We start from the raw sequence: 6,573 nt of genomic DNA, 5'->3' as shown, positions 1-6,573 counted from the left end.
TAAGAAAAATTTACAAATAAAACTCAGCCTCACTTAGACGATTGTTTTTCAGTGAAGCAGTACACATGATTAGGTTTCTTAAATTTTACCTCTTGAGTGCCCACCTTTTTAATATACTATATGATTAAATGGGAAGTACACATAAAGTCCATCTGCTATCTACTGAATTCCAGATTACGGCTGTCTCAAGGAAAAGCACTCGTGTGGTTATTGAGGTGCAAGCTGTACGTGCCACCTCTTTCACGGGACAACATTTTTACCCAAATAAATAGCCAGAACACAAACAATGGTTTTCAGGGGTGGGTATGTGGCAGATACTCTCTTGAAAATGAACAAAGTGAACCTGTTACTTGAAGAAAAACAACTAACAGTATTTGTGGCCACTGATAAAAACTGAACTTTCAAGTGAAAATTAGAGTACTGAATACGTGTTTGCCATCGTGAGCTTGACAGCTTTCCAACACTTAAAGACTTCCTATCCAATAGGTGGTGTGTACAACAAATGCGATTTTGTTTGTTTGCTGTTGGATATCCTATGTGTCAATAAATGTGTCAATATTTGGAAGACCTGCACAACTCAGTAAGCCAAAATTTTCCAGCCAACTCACACACGATGCATAAAGTCCTAACTAGGTGAAGGATGCATTCCAAGTGCAAGGCAGACAATGACCCTGAGTATTACGTAGTACAGAATGCTCACTGATGTGGTTTAAGATTCCAGACTGCAACTGGTCTTCTCAAACTACCACTTGTTGAGTTTGGGTGGAATATCAAAAGAGCATACCCATAATAACCTTTAGAAAAGGCTTTAAGAGCATTCTTCTCTTTTCCAACTATGTTTCTGTGTGGGGCTACCTTCCCTTCACGTACTTCACCCACAACAACATATGTCAATAGATCACACACAGAGATATGCAAGAGAATCCAGCTGTCTTTGAGGCATCAAAGACATTGGTGAAATATACAATGCTACTCACTAAAGTTTAATAGACAGACTTATTTTAATTAAAATATATCATTAGTGTTAACATGTAATGGGTTTATTATTGCTTATTTTTTTGGCTTTCAGTTTATTGCATGAAGGAGTTACACTAGTCCAAGTTAAAAGCAGACCCCAAATGGTTACATGATACAAGCTGTGAGGTTTTTAAACTTGTGACAAGGGACAGAAGGGGAATTCCACTCACTGCAAGAAAATCCTCACTTAAGCTTCACTGAGCCAAAAGCACTTAAAACCCATGAACCTTCAGCTGGTTGACCTTAGCCAGCCCAGTCTCTAGCAGGAACTGACATATGTTCCTGCGCTGGTCACCCTGTAGCTGAATCACTTCTCTGTATTCTGGGTGCTTGATTACAGTACCATTGCAGGAAAATTTCTTCTTAAACACCTTCACTAGTTTCTTTTTATCGTAACCATCAGAGATCCCTTGGACAATGGTAAGGGTTTTCCTGCGGTTTCTCTGTTGAATTCTTATATGGATATAATCCTCGTCACCAGCAGGAGGCAGAGCATCACCCTTACTTGCATCAGCAAAGGGGTCAAAAGAGTGGAGGTTCTGGACAGAGGACATACGATATGATTCCCAATAACTTTTAAGGGTTAAAGGAGTTTTGAGCCAGAAGTGCTTGAGAACTGCTGCTTTAGATACATCATCGCATTTTATTTTCAATTATTCTTTGAGATATAGGCTATAATTGTATTTTCAAATGAGCTGCCCGAGATTCAGAGAGAATAAGTAACTTGCTAAAAGTCACTCCATCAGTTAGTAAGTGCCAGAGTTTACATAATTAGCCGCTGGGTGTCTATACAGTGGAGTAAAATAGTACAAAACAGCCAGAAAAGGCAAATCTATGGTTCATAGAAGACATATTTTTGTAACTAGCTCCACAGAAATGTCTGCATGCTCTTAAATCCTCTTGGGGAATCTTGTTACCATTCAGAGGGTCATCCAACATCACGTGAGAGCTGTAGTGCATTTGCCTGGGATGTGTCCTGCATTGGTTGCATATTTGGAGCTTCTAAATGCTATAGCAGATGGCTGAACAGATTTGTCACCAAGTGACTTAGATCCTTGGGATGATAGATACAATATGTGGCCTTCTCCAGTAAATGCCTAGGAAGAAGAGGAAGGACAGTAGGGGTTTACCTAGTGCGTTACATCTCATTTAATCCTCACCACAGTCCCTGAGAGGTGAGAGGTTTTCTCATGTTTAAAATAGGACCAGTGATGGGGCTGACGGAGGTACTGTGACTTGCTCCTGGAGAGAAGATGCACAAGTGGAAAGCAGGCCCCGCCCCTCAGAAGCCTGGGTCCTACGTGGAAGCCAGAGTTTGAGACTGACAGGCAAAAGCTCAGTTATCAGAATGGGAACCATGCAGGCCTGATTACCCATGTGGCCACCTCCATTTTAAGTCACAAAGATTTGGTTAAGTGGTATCCCACAGGCTGCAGCCAGACGTTTCAGCTATGGGAAGCGCAGAGCAGCGGAGCCCAAGATCCAGGCAAGACCTGACAGTGAGAGTCATTATCCGAATGCATTACCTTTAAAGATTATTAGCATTCTACTGTGCTCACTCCCGACTCTCACTTGAGATGAATTTTTAATGAATTAAATTTGCATAATAAATAGATTTCTTTATTTTCCTGACAGCTAGCTAACTAAAGATTGTAAGGAGGGCTACCATTGTACTATCTTTGAGTGTGTGCAGTCTAAAAGATTTTAATATCATCGAAGAGCCATGCGATGATGGTGTTTTTCCCAATTACATGTTTACAAGGTTTAACATGTGTGCGTTAAAGGTAATCTGTGCTTCTTTTCAGAGGTATGTGGTGAACACGGATTCACGTAGTTCCATGAAGGAAAGCAGTGATGATAGAACTGAGACGACTCACTTCCTCTTCAACTTTTCTGTCCTACTCTCTTGCAGTGTTTCTGCCATGGGAGCCTCTACAACTCCCCTGTTTTGTGCTGTGTCTCCTACCCTCTAAGATCTAATGCAAGAGTTGTCTTTTTCACGGTAATAATCACGAGTCCTTCTTTCTTCCTCAGAACCAAGGCAGCGGAGTTTGTTGTCATGCTGTCACTCACCCTTGCTGGTGTAACGGGCATTTGTGTCCACTGTGCTCTCCTCTGCTGGGGGGAGCCTCCTCCCCGCTGGTTTCCTGTTCTTATATTGAGGGACTGCTGTTAGTGAGCTGTCCTTGAAAGAGTGACAACATAATTGATGAATTTGGGATAAAACCTAAGTTGGGCCAGCCAGGCTTCAGGAAGCACAGGGCGTGGTCTGCTCTTCTGTCTTGCGGAAGCCGACTGCTTCGCTCCTCAAGAGTTGCCTGTGCCTTTTTTAAGTTGTCTGTGATTAGATGAACCTATCAATTCTGGGATGCAGCATTAAAAAGAACATGACTGTCATACAGCTAATTCAGATTTTCCAAAAGCCCTATTAGTAACGAGTTGGTGTTTTGATCTCCTTCTGTCTGATTCCTTTGTCTCTAATTGAGTGGATAAAGGAAATGTTAGATATCCTTCTAATGCCTTAGTTCAAGGACCAGAAGAAACAAGCAAAGAGTGCAACTCAGAGAATAAAATAATACCCGGAGAGTGAGGCATATGCTGTGGCCTGAGAGGTTATTTCTAGACACCTGGTTTCACAGCCCACACTGTGCCATGGGGCTTGGAGGGGTGTTTGTTTGTTTTGGGGGTTTTGGTTTACTTTGTTTTGCTAGGTTTTTTGTTTGTCTGTTTGTTTGTTTTCTGCTGATAGATTCTGAACTGATGGCTTTAAAATTTAGCCTTTAGCACGTGATCATCACGCAGGGCTTGAACCCTGTCAGGTCATCAAGGCTCACAATGGCTCCAACTACAGGTAAGTGCATCTTTCACACGGGCTGCGCTGCAGGCACCAGGCCATAGCAACGTGCCCAGAGCTCGGCCACGGGGGCCTCACACGGAGGCTGCTGCAGTCTGCCCTTGAATTCCACATGCGTGGCTTGGCTTCATGTTGAGTACCGTGTTGTAGTAGGGTGAGCCTTCCTAAAGCACTGACGGATAGGCAAAGTATTTTATTTTACCATTTCACAGACAGATGTGTTGTGCACCAGCATTCTACAGGGCACTAGTAAGGGTCCAGCTAGAAGTTAGTACCAAGTCTGGGTAGACAGTAAGGGATTGGCCCACAGGCCTAAATCCATATCTCATTCAGGAATCAGAAGAAGACTATAGGGAAAATAATGTTAATTCATGAAATTTGCCCAGAGGCCTAAGAATCACCCAACCATTTGGGTTGAAACTGGCTTTAGATTGTGGATCCAAATTAAGCTTCATCTGAAGAAGAGAAGATTTTGTTTGCTACCAAGTGAAGAGACATGGGATCCTTATGATAAAGAAAATACAGCAACTTCTTGGATTGCTCCAGTCTTCCTATTAGAATAGGAACAACTGAAGAATGAAAATCAAATAAAGAAAAGCATACTGGTTAAGCCACAGCAAGAGAGAGAATTACTGAAGTGGGTGGTTATGGTTGAGATGTTATGGAAGACAAACTAAATAGAGAAGGAAGAAATCAGAACCAAAATGTCAGAGTAGAGGCATACAGACTGCAAAAGATTCAAACTGCTCCTAAAGAAAGTATTAGAGAAAGGGGAACACATTTTAGTTTAGTGACTCACAAACACTGCTGCCCTTAGAATTATTGGAGGACCGTGCCCCAGACCAAATAAATCAGAATTGCTGTGGGTGAGTGGGATCTGGTATCAGTGTTTTTAAAGCTCCGGGATGGTGCCAATAGGCAGACAAGACTCAGAAATAATGTTTAAACAGGGAATAGTTAATTGTCTGGGGGATTTTTGATGTACAGTCAGTAAATATAGTCAGTTTACAATATGTCGATTTCTGGTGTACAGCACAATAGTTCAGTCCTACATTTACATACATATGTTCATTTTCATATTTTTTCATTATAGGTTACTACAAGATACTGAATATAGTTCCCTGTGTGTGTTTAATTGTTTTGACGTTACTAAATTAGAAAGAGCACCTGGCGCTCAACAAAAACGAGCAAAGGAAGAGAGGAAGGATGTCAGAGAGTAGACTTAAATGATCCCTGCAGAGGGAACAAGGAACCAGGAAACTCCTGAGCAGCACCCCTGAAAGCCACAGGAGAACCCGTAAGATCAGCTGCATAAAACACTCAGAGTCTTCCCACGTGAACTGCGGTTAAAGACTGTTACTGAGGGTGGAATGACAGAATTGGGACCATGACCCAACAGTTTATGGAAGGAGGATTCTAAATATGAGGCATATTACGTGGAAGACGTGAAGCACAATGACGGGAGCATCAAGTCCCAGGTGAGACGCTGAACTGATGGAAGAGCTCCACTGGGGGGTCGGCACAAACCGAAGGACAATAGGCAAAAAAAAGATACTAAGCAATAAAAATTTTTGGCAGACCCAAAACTTACTGATTTCATGTATCTTATTTGGGAGACGCCACAAAACAACACCTGAAAGATTATGTTAAAAAGATACTTCTTGATAATACATGTCTCTATGGGAAGAGAAAGCATTTGTCTGGTGGGTAAAGTTGGACATGCGCAGCTCCCTTCTTGAGGTTCAGTCCTGCAGGAGGCACAGGCTGAGAGCTACCCGTCTACACTGCGGGCTCGCAGGGGCCCCCTCCTCGCAGGAAATGGAGGAGGCTGGGCAGGAGGGCACCTCTGTCTAATTCTGAGGTTGTTACTAGGAATCCCACTGGTGCTTCACCTCAAAGCCACCTTCTTCAACAACTCCATCGTACCAATGCTGGTGTTTTCATCTTATCTCCGTAGTTTTTTCTGATCTCTCTTCATTGGTTCAGAACTTGATATGAGAAACGGCTTATAAAGTATCGACCTTCTGAAAACCTCAATATTCTCTAGTCTTTACTAGGTTGTAATTTCTTCTCCTGGCAACAGGGCCTCGCACATTGCCTTTCACGATATAGTGCTTCCATCACCGTCTGTGAAACGAGGAGTAATGTTGGTTTTTCCCCACCTTTTCACCCTGATGTGAGGATAAGAGCCTTCATACATCAGTAACCAACACTCGCCCCTTCGCATCTGACTAAGGGACACGTCTCTGAGGGGAGAAGGGAGGGGCTCGGCCTCCCCCGTCAAGCTGGAGCTGGTTTCTCCTTACACTCGAGTGGCAGTTTGTGGTGGTTTCTGTTCACCGTCTCTCTTCATTTCTTTCTTTTATTGAGGTACAGTGTGTCCATCTCTGGTGTACAGCACAATGTCCTTAGTCATGCATATATTTACATATATTCATTTTCATATTCTCTTTAGATGCCAAGATCAGGGTGAGTCCAAGGAAAGGAGCCTGAATAGCTTTTGGGCCCTGGAACTCAGCCTGACAGCCAGCCCAGCTCACCAGCAATGAAACCAGGGGGATGTGGGGCAGGAATAACAGCTAAATCTAAAAAGTTTACACAAAAATATCTCCTCTGGGCAATTTCTCCTCAGTTAGACAGTGAATTTTATTATAGATTTGATTCCCAAAATGAGACACCCCCTCACATCCTCTCCTTAGAAC

At 42.8% G+C, this 6,573-nt stretch overlaps 1 pseudogene; it reads right to left on the bottom strand.

Annotated features, from left to right (window-relative positions):
• Window positions 1–1,229: 1,229 nt before the first annotated feature.
• LOC140695815 (eukaryotic translation initiation factor 1 pseudogene) lies at window positions 1,230–1,571 on the bottom strand (annotated as a pseudogene).
• Between the last annotated feature and the right edge of the window lie 5,002 nt (window positions 1,572–6,573).

This window comes from Vicugna pacos, chromosome 4 (assembly GCF_048564905.1).
Source record: "Vicugna pacos chromosome 4, VicPac4, whole genome shotgun sequence".
NCBI lineage: Eukaryota > Metazoa > Chordata > Mammalia > Artiodactyla > Camelidae > Vicugna > Vicugna pacos.
Note: the sequence above shows the minus strand (reverse complement) of the source record. Positions and strands in the feature narration are given on the sequence as shown.